Source organism: Arachis stenosperma, chromosome 10, assembly GCF_014773155.1.
Source record: "Arachis stenosperma cultivar V10309 chromosome 10, arast.V10309.gnm1.PFL2, whole genome shotgun sequence".
NCBI classification, from domain to species: Eukaryota; Viridiplantae; Streptophyta; class Magnoliopsida; order Fabales; family Fabaceae; genus Arachis; species Arachis stenosperma.
In genome coordinates this window covers 57,364,435-57,380,801 of record NC_080386.1, presented here as the reverse complement: position 1 = coordinate 57,380,801, position 16,367 = coordinate 57,364,435, and the positions used below count along the sequence as shown (strand labels likewise).

The window sequence follows — 16,367 nt, the reverse complement described above, 5'->3', positions numbered from 1 at the left end:
AGTGAACGTTCGTGCAGCAATGTTATTGCTTCCTGTGTCTTTGTTTCCTTCTTTGTTTAACATTTTAGGTTTTGTTTGGCCTCCCATTTCCTTGTTCTGATAATTATTATTTTTTTAGTTAAATCCATGTTTTAATTTTACAGAATCTAACCCTGGAGCACTGATAAACCCCATTTGTAGGGTTTATCTCGTATTGATTTTTGGGGATTTTATCACCTTTTACCCACATTTATTCAATGAAATAGCATGGTTTTGTATATTCTCCTTTAATTGTGCTTAAGAGTGAAAACATGCTTTTTAGGTCTTAAAATAGCTAAATGTAATTTACCTTGATTCCATTAGATGCCTTGATATGTTTGTTAAGTGATTTCAGATTTAGAAGGCAAAGATTGGATAAAGGGAATAAAGGAAAACCATGTAAAAATGGAGAACTCATGAAGAAATGAAGGAATCGCAAAAGCTGTCAAGCCAACCTCTCTGCACTTAATCGGCCATAACTTGAGCTATAGAGGTCCAAATGATGCGGTTTTAGTTGTGTTGGAAAACTAACATTCGGGGCTTCGAAACGATATAAGATTTGCCATAGTTACTACAGGTATGGCGACACGTACGTGCACTGTACGTGCACACATCATTGCTGCCATATGATCCACTTAAAGCAATACGTGGCCAGCGAATTCTAAAGCCTTGTGGGCTCAATCCAACTCATTTCTGATACTATTTAAGCCAAGCATTGAAAGGGAATCAACATACTTTTACATACTTTTGATCATTAGTTTAGTTTAGCTTAGTTTAGTAGTTAGAGTTAGTTTCTAGAGAGAGAATATCTCACTTCTCTCTAGAATTAGGATTAGGTTTTGTTCAATAATCTTAGATCTAGGTTTTCATTCATTCTTTCTTCTACTTCTACCTTTCAATTTCTTGTTGTTACATTCATCTTCCTCTATTCTTTTGTTGTAATTTCCTTTATGTTGTTCTTATACTTTTTTGTAGATCTACTATTGTTCCTTCTCTTTTTTTTCCATTCAATTATAGGTAATTCATAATAATTGTGTTTTTTTTAATTGTTGTTGTTAATTTATTACAATAATTGTTGTTAGATTTCATTGTTGTTGTCAATTTACTATAATTTTCTTTCATGCCTTCTAAGTATTTGATAAAATGCTTGGTTGGATTTTAGTATAGATTTTGTTCCTCTTGGCCTAGGTAGAGTAATTAGTGACTCTTAAGTTATCTAATTCCTTTGTTGATTGATAATTAGAAGTTGCTAATTGATTTGAATGCCTCTAAAGCTAGTCTTTCCTATAGGAGTTGATTAGGACTTGAGGAATCAAATTGATTCATCCACATGACTTTCCTCCATGGTTAGAGGTTAACTAAGTGGGAGTAATGGACAATTTGCTATCACAATTGAGGAGGATAACTAGGATATGACCTCTAGTACTCATATCTTGCCAAGAGCTTTGTTATTTGTTAGTTTATTTCCTTTGCCATTTATATTTCTTGTCTAAAATCTCAAAAACCCCAAAATAACTCACAACCAATAACAAGACACTTTATTTTAATTCTTAGGGAGAACGACCCGAGGTTCAATACTTCAGTTTATAAATTATAGGGGTTTGTACTAGTGACAAACAACTTTTTGTATGAAAGGATTATTGATTGGTTTAGAAACTATACTTGCAACGAGAATTCATTTGTGAAATTCTATACCATCAATAATCTAACCATCAAGCACTATACAAACTACAAAGCCTCAGAGCTTGAAACTGTTGTTCTTGCACTTGTAGATTTGCAGCTCAACACCAAAGCCAGTTCCCTGAATGCTATACGTGAAAAGTATAAACAATATAAGGTAAAAATTTGGTGTTTACTATCTTCACTAATAAAAGTAATATCGTAAATTAGTTTTCAAAGAAAGCTCTAGTGTTGAAGTAATAGACCCTGTTTCTGACTATTTGGAGCTACTGGAGGTGAGAATAATTTGTCTGTATAATCAGAATCTAACAGGGCAATTCATGTTACTTGATCTTACTGCTATAGCTTCATTTTATTTATTTATTATTCTACTTCTGTGCAGAGTGTATTTAATTTTCAGCTAATAAGAAGTCTTATATCAAGGCCAGATTTTAGGTACAATTTTCTTCATATCTGAATTGCTAATGCTAACATTATGGGATTGCATGTCCCATTTTGTTTCGTATTTGGTTCTCCCCTTGGCCTCTTCGTCTCGTTGTTTCTCTGTCTCTTTTTTTTCTTTTTTCTTTTCTGCTTTGCAGCTCTAATTTTCTACAATTGTTGTTTCACATATTCTTGTTTACTGTGGCATTAATGAAAGAAGTTCTCTGTCTAATACCTTGCTCTCAATAATACGAGATTTCCTATTTGACAAAAAAAATTTATTCTTTTAATGCAGTGTGGTTTTTAGTTTCTAGTTTTTTCTGTTTAGTCAATCTTATTTGTAATTTAAGAGGTTGACCTTTCTGTTCTTCCTTGCAATTCTTATGGCTTGACTTCCTGGATCTTGCATATCTTCTTTTGGTTGTCTAATCTTTCTTGGTTGTTCTTAAGATTCCATATATAAAATTTATCATGTTTTGAACAAAGTGAGCATATCATGGCTGATGTATGTTGCTGGTTATTATGCTCACAATTTATGAAAGTCTCAGTCTTGAAATTCATTACATCTTTTTTATGTTTCAGGTTTACATTTGATGGAATGCATGCAGTTACTAGCGCTTATACCAAACCTATTTTTGTTGATAAACTTGGTGCTAGCCTAGTATGTTTTGCCCCTTTAAAACCTTTTTTAATGAGTTGAAAGTAATTTATTTGTAGTTGTTGATAACATGTTTTAATTATGCAATGTAGGATTCAATCGCAAATAGAATCCCTTTGGAAGATTTTGGACATGGTCATCCTGATCCTAATCTAACGTGAGTTTAACTCTTTATTTTATTAAATTGTCTTTTCACCCGAGATAAATATATTTGATGGATTATTCATTGGACAGATATGCAAAGGATCTTGTCAACATTTTATATGCTGAAAATGGTCCTGATTTTGGAGCTGATATTGATGGTTTGTGAGTTTCATGAGTTTCTTTTGTTTGTTTCTCCCCATCTAATTTCCTCAGTAAACTATTAAAATTCAATGTTCATATTGTATTTGTTGTGCAAATATTGTTATGGTACATTTATGAGAAATGATCTATCTCATGTAATATGGGTCCACCATAATTTTCAACATATTGCAGAAGATGCAATTGATGTATGCTTGCACGATAATGTTTTGTCTGTTTACTTAATGTTGTTCAAGTATTTCATTTTTATTGATTTTTCTCTAGGTGATGGTGATAGAAATATTATTTTAGGAAGATGTTTCTTTATTACTCCTTCGTATTCTGTAGCAGTTATTGCAGCCAATGCAAGAGAAGCAATTCCATACTTCAAGGATGGTGTTAAGGTAGAAATTGTATCCACTCGTTATTGTTAGGTGTAAATTTTTACAGGGAAAAAATTTCCATTTTCCTTCATTTTGATTTTAGGGTCTTGCTAGATCAATGCCAACAAGTGGTGCTCTAGATTGTGTTGCAGAGAAATTAAACCTTCCCTTTTTTGAGGCATGCTTTAATTTATTTTATTTTGTATAATTGTTTATATTTTCTAAAACTATTTTAAATGGAGTCACATATATTTATAAGCATATTTCTTTGATAACAGAGAATGACATGGGTTCAGGTTGGGTTCAGGTCCCAACTGGTTGGAATTTTTTTAGGAATCTTATAGATGCTAGGAAGTTATAAGTTTGCGGCTTGAAGAAAGTTTTGGAACATGCTCTGACCACATTCGTGAGAAGGATGGCATCTGGTAAGTATTCCACATGTTTTTGTAAGTTTATAAAATTTGATTTAGTTTAATATTTCTGGGCTACTACTTTGGTATATCTTGAAAAATTATTAGAATTCTGAAAAACAATGTTGACCATTTAGAATGGCAACGTCTATGTGTTTTCCAAGAAAAGAAAAATTGTTGTGTATCTTGTGTTAACAAAGCTGTTTTAGCTTGGCTTTCTATTATTGTGCACCACAACAAAGACAAGAAGGCAGGGGAGAAACTGATCTCTGTGGCTGATGTTGTGAAGGAACACTGGGCAACTTATGGAAGAAATTTCTTTTCTAGATATGACGATGAGGTTGTGATGCATTCGCATATTTGCCATTTTAACTAGTTAGTTTAGTTAGTTTTAGCTTAGGTTCATTCACTTTCTTTGAAATAAATGAGCAATTTTGTGAGTTTTCCTCCATGCATCCATGAACCAAGAATTAAGTGAAATTTGGCATAATTCATGCAAATAAATCAAGGAGTTTATATACAAGTTGATGTGAATGATTCCCTTGAAAATTATTGCATAAGATGGCAAAACTTTGAGGAAAGTTCTTTGGTTTATGTTAGGTGATGAAGCAAGAAGACAATGGAGCAAGAAAATATTGGAGAAAGGAAGAACAAGCAAGTTGGCAACTTGGAAATCAAGTTGGCAACTTGCTAGTGTGTGTCCAGCAGAGTTGGCAGCTTGACCTCCCCCTCTTCAAGGATGAATATCTTGAACCACAAGGATCCAATTGACATGATTCCAATTGCGTTGAGAAGCTGACATCAAGAGCTTTCCAACGATATATAATAGTCCATAATGTGGCGAGGAATGGAAGCTCAAATCAGAGGGAAATTCAAGCCCCAAGAGCAAGGAAATGAAGCATTGCAAGTTGCCAACTTGAGCAGCAAGTTGGCAACGCCAGGCAGCCCTGGAGAAGCAAAGTTGGCGTTGCCAACTCTAGAACCACGTTGCCAACGCCCACCAAAGCAATCTTGGGGAGCTAATTTGGAGCCTCGAGCACGTTGCCAGCCTAGAGATGAGGGGCGTTTTTGAGGACAACGCAGGCTAACAACGCCAAACAATCAAGCTTGGCCCTGGAAGAAAAGGAGCTGGCGTTGCCAACTCAAGATGGGCATTGCCAACGCCACACAACCAAGCAACAAATGGAGCCCTGGAAGAAAAGGAGCTGGCGTTGCCAACTCAAGATGGGCGTTGCCAACGCCACACAAGAATGCTTGGCTAGGCACCAAGTCTTGGTGCCAACCAAGTTACCAACGCCCATCAGCCTTGCCATGCAAGTTGCCAACGCCAGGAAGGGCACCAATCACGTTGCTAACGCCAATCTTGGCTGCCAGCCAAGTTGCCAACGCCAAGCAAGGCTACCAACCACGTTGCCAACGCTGAAATACAAAGGAGTGTTTGCCAAAAACGCTGGTGAGCTGGACAGCCTGACCTTACCTCCTTCAATGGAGTATATCTTGAGCTACAAAGCTCCAAATGAGGTGATTCCAACGGCATTTGAAAGTAGACATCCAGAGCTTTCCAACCATATATCATAGTATGGGATTGGCATTCATTTGAAACTTCAAAAGTTGGCTTCATTTAGAGCTTCAGAATCTGAGCACGTTGGCAACGCTGGAAACAAGGGCGTGTTTACCAAAAACGTGTGCGATTTTGGCAGCCTGACCATGTCCTCTTCAATGGAAGATATCTTGAGCTACAGAGATCCAAATTGAGTGCTTCCAGTTGCGTTGGAAAGCTGACATTCAGAGCTTTCCAACCATATATAATAGTCTATGGTGGAGCACAAAATTGAAGCCAAACCAGAGTCATCTTTAGACCCTAAAAACAAGAACATGAAGTGAAATTCAAGGGAGCTAGAGATGAGCCTTGGATGTGGGATCGAGCACGTTGCCAACGTGCCACAAGGGGGGCGTGTTTTGCAACAACGCCAGCCCCAAGTCCTTGCCTTGGGAGAGTGATGCACGGCCACGTTGCCAACTTGGGGTTGAGGGTGCGTTATTCACAACAACTTGGCAACAACTTGGCAGCTTGACCTTACCTTCTTTGAGGAACCATAACTTGAGCTAGGAAAGTCCAATTGAGGTGATTCCAGTGGCATTAGAAAATAGACATCAAGAGCTTTCCAATGATGTATAATAGTCCATATTGAAGCTGAAGGTTGACACTCAAATTCTGGGCTACATTTAGCATGAAAGTAAGGCCAAGAAGAGGAAAAGCAAGTTGTTGGCAACAACTTGGGCTAGCAACGCCCAAGTCTCATACTTCATGCCCAGGAAATTGTCCTGCACGTTGCCAACGTGCATTTGGCCTGGAGTTAGTGCCAATAACGCCAAGCCAATGGGCCAGAATCATGATGAATGAACCCTTCCTTTCCAAGCCTAGCAACACCTCCAATTGAGCCAAGAATTCAACAATGAGAAAGCCCACATTGCTAACCCAAATTGAAGATCTCTGAAGAGTTTTAGAGTAGTATAAATAGAAGAGATTGATGTACTTGTAGGGGACTTTTAGACTTTTACACTTTTTGGAATACTTTTACACTTTTTAACACTTAGAATTTTTAGACTCTTTTTGCACTTGAATTTGGAGAACTCTTTTGGTACTTCCGGGAGAGCTCTCTTTGGTTTTCTATTGGAACTTTTCTCCTTTATTTACAAGTTTTAAGCACTTCATTCTTCTTCTTCTTCTTCTTCTTCTTCTTCTTCTTCTTCTTCTTCTTTTACACTTAGTTTAATTCTTGTTGATGGCAATTGTTGTTGAAATTGGAGCAATGACTCACTAAACCCCACTTTCATTAGGGGGAGGAGCTCTGTTTGTTGGAATGGATTGATGAACCCATCTTTCCTCCTCAATTCTAGTGGTTGATCTAAAGAGGGAACTCTTGCTCTTCATAGATTCAACCACCATCGAGAGAGGGGTTAATCTACATGAATTATGTGGTGAGTTTGAGGAATAAGCCACATAATTCAGTTTAGAGTTCATCCTTTCATGATTTCTTTAATCAATATACCTTGGTTAGTATGTGAGATGTAACTCTCCTTGGTTGAGATTTTAGAAATTGTGTGGCTGGATAATATATGAGCTTCATCTCTTCTCATGAACAATTAGATCACGAGAGTGGCAATTGGTTATGTTGAGAGAGATTGAATCACCAAGAGATTGGGGTTCAATCACCCACTTGCCATAGATCTATACCCATGATTGAGAAGGATTTGACTAACATCAATTCATGAAAACTAACATCTCTGATCCCTAATGATCCTCTCTACCATCAATTCTTACTTCTATTGCTCTAGTTATTTGATTACCCATTTCCCAATCCCCTTCTACATTCTGTCTATTTACCACTCTTGTTATTTACATTCTGTTCATTTACTTCTTGTCATTTACTCTTATGTTCTTTAAATTTCTGCAACTTTTAATTCCATGCAATTTATCTTTGATGTCATTTAAGTTTCTTGCACTTTAAGTTTCCGTCATTTACTTGCACTTTATTTCTATCTTCTAGTTCTTTACATTCCTTGCCATTTAAATTCCTACAATTATGTTCAAAAGTCACAATGCTCATAAAACCAAAACCATGTTTGCTTGACTAAATTTACCATTTAACTAAAGTTGCTTAATCTACCAATCCTCGTGGGATCGACCTCACTCTTTGTGAGTTTTATTACTTGATACGACCCGGTATACTTGCCGGTAAATACGTGAAATTCTAATTTTCACCTATCAAGTTTTTGGCGCCGTTGCCGGGGATTGGAAAAGATTGACAATGATTAAGTGAATGGTAGTTTAGATTAAGCATTTTCTTTGTTTTTGCTTTGTACAGTTCTTTTAATCTTTTTGTTTTCTTTTTGACACTAAGTGTTTGTGTTATTGCCTCACTAAGAGATTCTCATCTGAGATATGAATTTCAATTGCTTTGGTGATTGTGTTTTACAAAACTTAAATGGAGTTTACCTCATCTTTTGATCAAACAAACTTTCTGGGATATCACCCACCACCACCAATCTCTAATGGTGGCTGGGAATATCACCAAGAAAATACAAATTCTGAGCACTCCAATCCATGGAGATTTGCTTCAGAGACACAAGATGAGCAAGAGAATCATATGGGATACCAACCACCACCACAAAATGATTCATATCATTATCCTTATGGTGGATGGAAATATCAACAAGAAATGATGGATCATGAGCAATCAACCCAAATGGGATATGCCCCAAGGTCACATAATGATCAAGAAAGTTACATGGGGTATTTTCCACCACCACAAAATGATTCAAGTTACCATACTAATTGTGGTTGGGAAAATCAAGACCAAGGAATGATGGGGTTTGAGCAATCAAACCAAATGGGATGCTTCACAAGAACACAGAATGATTCATACTCCTATGAATGGGACAACTATCCAAATTGTGATTGGGAAGGACCAAACCAAGGAGAATTCAATGTTTCTTATCCCATCCATCATGAGCCAGCACCTCTTAATTATCCAACCTCACCTCCAAATTTTTCATATCAAAATTTTTCACCACTTGAGTATGCCTCAACACAAAGTTTCCTCCAAAATCCATACCATTCATCCCATCAATCACACAACTTATTCCACACCCCTCAACACAACTTCGCCACAACACATTCACGTCACCAAAATTACTCTCAACCTTCATCTCTTGAATTAACAGATGAGGAATACCTTGAAGGCATTGAAATACAGAGAAAATTAGTGGAATTTTACACAAAATCCCCATCTTGGGAAGAAACCATCCTCGAGCAGATAAATGGGTCCTTAGAGCAAACAAAGAGGAACTTAGAACCATCAAACAGTACGGAGGAAGACAAATTTGTGGGTGAGGAAGTGGAAAAGCAAGATGAGGAAGCCTCTGTGACAAGAGAAATTTCAATGAAAAATGAGGTAGAGGTGGTTGAACCTGAAATTGCACTTGAGATGACAAGAGAACATGAAGACTCACAACTCTCACAAACTTCCCTGGACCAAAACGCCTCAACACTTGAAACCATGATTGAAAGGTATGAAGAGGAGATGAAGAAATGTTGGGAAGATCAACAAACCTCCTCCATGATAGAGCTATTAAAGCAAATGTTGGGTACAAAGAAAGGAGTGGAGGAGCATGAACGTGAGGAAGTCATTCCAGAGAATTCACACTCAAGTGAAGCAGAAAATCACATGAAGGAAGGGCTCATGGAACCACCAATACAAAAGGCTTTTGATGAAAAGAAGACTCCAACAATCACACAACCACCAAGACTTGGATTCAAGGAAGTGAAGGCAATTAACAAAAGCACCAAGAAGAGGATTGTGACCAAGCTACCAAGGACAACATTCATGAAGAAAAAAGGGTCAACCACAAGCAATCCTCCCCATGATCCAGCAAGCAAGCTCAATCAAGCCATTAACAAAAGAAAGTTTGCTGAGGAGAGGCCAAGACAGGGGACACTAGCTGAATCTTCTCCCCCCTTAAGGTCATTCCTATTAACAAACTGGAAGAAGAGGAAGAAAGTGAACAACATGTCAACCATAGGTATAATTTCTCTTCTCTGCTTTGTTTTCGTTCTTTGTTTTATTTAAATTCAATAAATTGGCATATGGTTACATTTTAAGTTTGGTGTTGCCTGGCAACAAATTGTTTTCAATCTTTTTGGATGATTGCATCAAATCAAAAATGAAAGTGACACACCAAGATTCTAAGTTTGGTGTGCCATTTATTTTCTATGCAATTTATTCAAGCAACACTACTTGTCTGCATAATCATAATGCCTCTGCAGTTTTAGTTTTCTCTTTTGATTTAATACTTTTGCATTCTACTTGCTTTAGTTATTTTTCTATCTTTAAACGCTTTCATTTAGTTTGCTTATTAACTGTTTTTGTTAATACATTACCAAGAGATCCTTATTCATGATAGATTCTTAGCTTGATGATTGTATTTAACATACAACAGTTTCATTTGCTTAGCTTTAATTCAAATAAATTGACATATGATTGCATTCTAAGTTTGGTGTTGCTATGCAACAAAATTTGTTTCTAATCTGTACTGGATACTTGCATTAATTCCAAGTGAAAGTGTCACACTAAGTTTGGTGTGCCACTTATCTTTTATGCAATGTATTGTGCTCACCTTCTTAAGTTTGCAATCAAAATGTCTCTGTCTCTTGTGCCTTAATTGTTATCTTTAATTTTGTTTGCTTGAAACACATGTGCTACTAATGTTTCATTGTGTAAGACATTCATGATCTATCTTAGCCCCATAGCCACGGTTCTAATTGTTGCTTGAGGACAAGCAATCATTCTAAGTTTGGTGTGGGAAGGGAAAGAAAAGGAGGAAAAGGACAACAATAGAGAAGATAAATTACAAGGTTGTAAAGTTCTTTTTTTTTCTCTCATTTGTTTCCAGCACTTTAAATTGCATGATTGTCTTATTACCTTCTCTGTATACATGTGAGATATGAATGGGCATAGTTTGATTTCTAAATTGCAATATGCTGCTGTGGCATTATGACCACCAACTTGAGTTTTGTGAATTCAAAAGCAATAAAGCATCATGATCATAAACAAACAAGGCATGAAAGAAGAACTTAGCATGTGCATACAAATATTGGAAAGCTAGTATGATTGATTGTTGCTCAAGTACATTAGACTTTATTTAATTGAAGTTTTCATCTAGGACTTTTTGTGAAATCTTTTGAAAATCATGAAGACCTTGAAGAAGCAAATGCAATTAAGGCAAGAAAAGAAAAAGGGAAAGAATGAGAAAGCTGAAGGCTCTGAGTACCAATGACAATTTCATTGTTATGTACTTGTGGTGTTTATGTATCAAGTAAAATGCTTGAAAACAAAACACTTAGAAGTCAAGGCTAGGCTCAAGTGCAAAAGCACTCCCTCAAAGCTCAAGGTTCTGAGCATCAATGATTAGAGAGTCAAGAAAAGAAAAGAAAAAATGAGCCTAATGAAGTCCTCTAATTAAATGCTTGTGGTGCTTATGTATCAAGTGGTAATACTTGAAAACAAAGCATTTAGAATCATAGCTTTGTTATTAACTCATGGGGCAAAGCACCCAAAAGGAGAAGCTAATAAGAAAAATTAAAAGCTTGTTTCAAGGAAGAATTATAAGAAAAAGATTTCATAAAGTGAGCTAGATAGAAGCATCAATCATTTACATTTCTTTTGTGATTGTAGCATGCATAGAAAACTAGCTTGCCATGAACATTAACTTGCTATTCTTCTAACCTTGGATTGTCAATCTCTATTGCATGATTCTTTTCTTGCTTGAGGACAAGCAAGGTTTAAGTTTGGTGTTGTGATGCATTCGCATATTTGCCATTTTAACTAGTTAGTTTAGTTAGTTTTAGCTTAGGTTCATTCACTTTCTTTGAAATAAATGAGCAATTTTGTGAGTTTTCCTCCATGCATCCATGAACCAAGAATTAAGTGAAATTTGGCATAATTCATGCAAATAAATCAAGGAGTTTATATACAAGTTGATGTGAATGATTCCCTTGAAAATTATTGCATAAGATGGCAAAACTTTGAGGAAAGTTCTTTGGTTTATGTTAGGTGATGAAGCAAGAAGACAATGGAGCAAGAAAATATTGGAGAAAGGAAGAACAAGCAAGTTGGCAACTTGGAAATCAAGTTGGCAACTTGCTAGTGTGTGTCCAGCAGAGTTGGCAGCTTGACCTCCCCCTCTTCAAGGATGAATATCTTGAACCACAAGGATCCAATTGACATGATTCCAATTGCGTTGAGAAGCTGACATCAAGAGCTTTCCAACGATATATAATAGTCCATAATGTGGCGAGGAATGGAAGCTCAAATCAGAGGGAAATTCAAGCCCCAAGAGCAAGGAAATGAAGCATTGCAAGTTGCCAACTTGAGCAGCAAGTTGGCAACGCCAGGCAGCCCTGGAGAAGCAAAGTTGGCGTTGCCAACTCTAGAACCACGTTGCCAACGCCCACCAAAGCAATCTTGGGGAGCTAATTTGGAGCCTCGAGCACGTTGCCAGCCTAGAGATGAGGGGCGTTTTTGAGGACAACGCAGGCTAACAACGCCAAACAATCAAGCTTGGCCCTGGAAGAAAAGGAGCTGGCGTTGCCAACTCAAGATGGGCGTTGCCAACGCCACACAACCAAGCAACAAATGGAGCCCTGGAAGAAAAGGAGCTGGCGTTGCCAACTCAAGATGGGCGTTGCCAACGCCACACAAGAATGCTTGGCTAGGCACCAAGTCTTGGTGCCAACCAAGTTACCAACGCCCATCAGCCTTGCCATGCAAGTTGCCAACGCCAGGAAGGGCACCAATCACGTTGCTAACGCCAATCTTGGCTGCCAGCCAAGTTGCCAACGCCAAGCAAGGCTACCAACCACGTTGCCAACGCTGAAATACAAAGGAGTGTTTGCCAAAAACGCTGGTGAGCTGGACAGCCTGACCTTACCTCCTTCAATGGAGTATATCTTGAGCTACAAAGCTCCAAATGAGGTGATTCCAACGGCATTTGAAAGTAGACATCCAGAGCTTTCCAACCATATATCATAGTATGGGATTGGCATTCATTTGAAGCTTCAAAAGTTGGCTTCATTTAGAGCTTCAGAATCTGAGCACGTTGGCAACGCTGGAAACAAGGGCGTGTTTACCAAAAACGTGTGCGATTTTGGCAGCCTGACCATGTCTTCTTCAATGGAAGATATCTTGAGCTACAGAGATCCAAATTGAGTGCTTCCAGTTGCGTTGGAAAGCTGACATTCAGAGCTTTCCAACCATATATAATAGTCTATGGTGGAGCACAAAATTGAAGCCAAACCAGAGTCATCTTTAGACCCTAAAAACAAGAACATGAAGTGAAATTCAAGGGAGCTAGAGATGAGCCTTGGATGTGGGATCGAGCACGTTGCCAACGTGCCACAAGGGGGGCGTGTTTTGCAACAACGCCAGCCCCAAGTCCTTGCCTTGGGAGAGTGATGCACGGCCACGTTGCCAACTTGGGGTTGAGGGTGCGTTATTCACAACAACTTGGCAACAACTTGGCAGCTTGACCTTACCTTCTTTGAGGAACCATAACTTGAGCTAGGAAAGTCCAATTGAGGTGATTCCAGTGGCATTAGAAAATAGACATCAAGAGCTTTCCAATGATGTATAATAGTCCATATTGAAGCTGAAGGTTGACACTCAAATTCTGGGCTACATTTAGCATGAAAGTAAGGCCAAGAAGAGGAAAAGCAAGTTGTTGGCAACAACTTGGGCTAGCAACGCCCAAGTCTCATACTTCATGCCCAGGAAATTGTCCTGCACGTTGCCAACGTGCATTTGGCCTGGAGTTAGTGCCAATAACGCCAAGCCAATGGGCCAGAATCATGATGAATGAACCCTTCCTTTCCAAGCCTAGCAACACCTCCAATTGAGCCAAGAATTCAACAATGAGAAAGCCCACATTGCTAACCCAAATTGAAGATCTCTGAAGAGTTTTAGAGTAGTATAAATAGAAGAGATTGATGTACTTGTAGGGGACTTTTAGACTTTTACACTTTTTGGAATACTTTTACACTTTTTAACACTTAGAATTTTTAGACTCTTTTTGCACTTGAATTTGGAGAACTCTTTTGGTACTTCCGGGAGAGCTCTCTTTGGTTTTCTATTGGAACTTTTCTCCTTTATTTACAAGTTTTAAGCACTTCATTCTTCTTCTTCTTCTTCTTCTTCTTCTTCTTCTTCTTCTTCTTCTTCTTTTACACTTAGTTTAATTCTTGTTGATGGCAATTGTTGTTGAAATTGGAGCAATGACTCACTAAACCCCACTTTCATTAGGGGGAGGAGCTCTGTTTGTTGGAATGGATTGATGAACCCATCTTTCCTCCTCAATTCTAGTGGTTGATCTAAAGAGGGAACTCTTGCTCTTCATAGATTCAACCACCATCGAGAGAGGGGTTAATCTACATGAATTATGTGGTGAGTTTGAGGAATAAGCCACATAATTCAGTTTAGAGTTCATCCTTTCATGATTTCTTTAATCAATATACCTTGGTTAGTATGGGAGATGTAACTCTCCTTGGTTGAGATTTTAGAAATTGTGTGGCTGGATAATATATGAGCTTCATCTCTTCTCATGAACAATTAGATCACGAGAGTGGCAATTGGTTATGTTGAGAGAGATTGAATCACCAAGAGATTGGGGTTCAATCACCCACTTGCCATAGATCTATACCCATGATTGAGAAGGATTTGACTAACATCAATTCATGAAAACTAACATCTCTGATCCCTAATGATCCTCTCTACCATCAATTCTTACTTCTATTGCTCTAGTTATTTGATTACCCATTTCCCAATCCCCTTCTACATTCTGTCTATTTACCACTCTTGTTATTTACATTCTGTTCATTTACTTCTTGTCATTTACTCTTATGTTCTTTAAATTTCTGCAACTTTTAATTCCATGCAATTTATCTTTGATGTCATTTAAGTTTCTTGCACTTTAAGTTTCCGTCATTTACTTGCACTTTATTTCTATCTTCTAGTTCTTTACATTCCTTGCCATTTAAATTCCTGCAATTATGTTCAAAAGTCACAATGCTCATAAAACCAAAACCATGTTTGCTTGACTAAATTTACCATTTAACTAAAGTTGCTTAATCTACCAATCCTCGTGGGATCGACCTCACTCTTTGTGAGTTTTATTACTTGATACGACCCGGTATACTTGCCGGTAAATACGTGAAATTCTAATTTTCACCTATCAGGTAGGTATCATCATAGCTGCAATTGAAGCTTAATTTGTAGCATGATCTTGGCATTTTAGTTTTATCTTTTGATTTTCTTAGTAAAATGAGCATGGTTAAGTGTAAAGGTTTATTTTACAAATCTATCTCTTTCATGTAGGAATGTGAATCTGAAAGTGCCAATAAAATGGTAGCATACCTACGAGAGATTGCATCAAAGAGCAAGACTGGTGATAAGTTCGAATGATAATTTTGATAGTTCTAATGATCTCCTAAGTTCTAATGATGAACTTATTTTGTCCTAATTCAATTATTAGTTTTGTTACAGTATTGTAATTTTTTAATTATAATTTTAGCATGTAAATAATTCATTTAAACAAATAAAAAATCAATTCTTTATACCTTCTAATTTTCTCTTTTTTTTTTAATTTGACAAAGGAATAGGCCACGCTTTCAAAAGATTTTAGCTGGCAAGCCAAGCCTTTGATGTGTGATTGTATGGGCTCTATCTGTATGCTTTGAAAGCATACCGAAAACCAACCTAATCGGCACACATCAAAAGCGTGGCAATATGTACACTTTTCGGTACACTTTTAAAGCATAGCTATAGGTTAATAGATATGGCCACACTTTTTAAGCGTGGCAAGAGATGAAAGCGTGGCAAAAAAAAAACGTGCCGATAGATCCACAAAAGCGTGGCGATAGAGCAATCGACACGCTCGCGGATGTGACCCTTTCAAAGCGTGCCGATAGTTCAAAAAGTGTGGTGAAAAGCTACGGCACGCTTTTAAGCACGTTTTGGCATGCTTTAAAAGCGTGGAAGAAAGCTTATTTTCTTGTAGTGTCTACATGAATAAACTTCTCTAATACCATAATTTGACAGCCTACCACACAGAGCTTTATGCTTAAGCCATAAAATAGAGGTGGCATGGTATTACGACCTCTAAAATAAAATATATACATAATATATAATAATAGTTGAAAGAATTTAATACTCGAGAAGCCTTGAAGGATGGTTTAAGCAAAAGCGTGAAAAAAAAAGCACAACGTATAGAAACTTGCGTACGAAGAAAAGTAAATACACATATATATAACAAGAGTGGAGTGACAAAAGATACATAATATCAAGCTCTAGGCCGAACCTACAAAGCCAAGGCCGGCCGGAGAATATTACATACATAAGTATAAATATACATCCTAAAAGTACTCGAAATACATAATATAAACTCCTTGTTCTCCATCCAACCTCTAAGAGGTACAAGTGAAAACTACACAAATGAACATAGTCACTGTTAGGAACAGATTCGCAAGGAGAGAGTGGTCACGAGTGAGGGAGCAGGTCACGGGCCTGACAACCGTTGCACCCAATCACGTCCGTGAACCCTGGCACCGCCGCTGCTGTACCCACACCGCCGTTGTCCTCATCGTGAAGTCAGAGTCACCGTCATCCATCGAGGAGATCTAAGGAAGAGAGTGGGAAAGTGCACGCACAGGAGGGAGACCGCCGTGCCTTCGTCATCACTCCTCGCCACCACTGCCGTCGAAAACCGCCACTGAAGTCTTTTTTTTCCCTGGGTAAGCCTTATCATCTTTGAAACCTTTGAAATCAGTCTTCCGTCATAGCCTATTAGAGTTACTGAGATGATGGTAACATAGGATTGAGTTGCGGTTCGTGCATGTTGAGTTCAGTAGTCGTGCATGCGACATTAAGCTGTCGCGTCATCAACGGAGTCGCCGTCGTT

At 37.8% G+C, this 16,367-nt stretch overlaps 1 pseudogene; it reads left to right on the top strand.

The window, feature by feature from the left end:
- The first annotated feature begins 597 nt into the window (after positions 1-597).
- Positions 598-14,872, top strand: LOC130957132 (phosphoglucomutase, chloroplastic-like; annotated as a pseudogene).
- Positions 14,873-16,367: the final 1,495 nt, after the last annotated feature.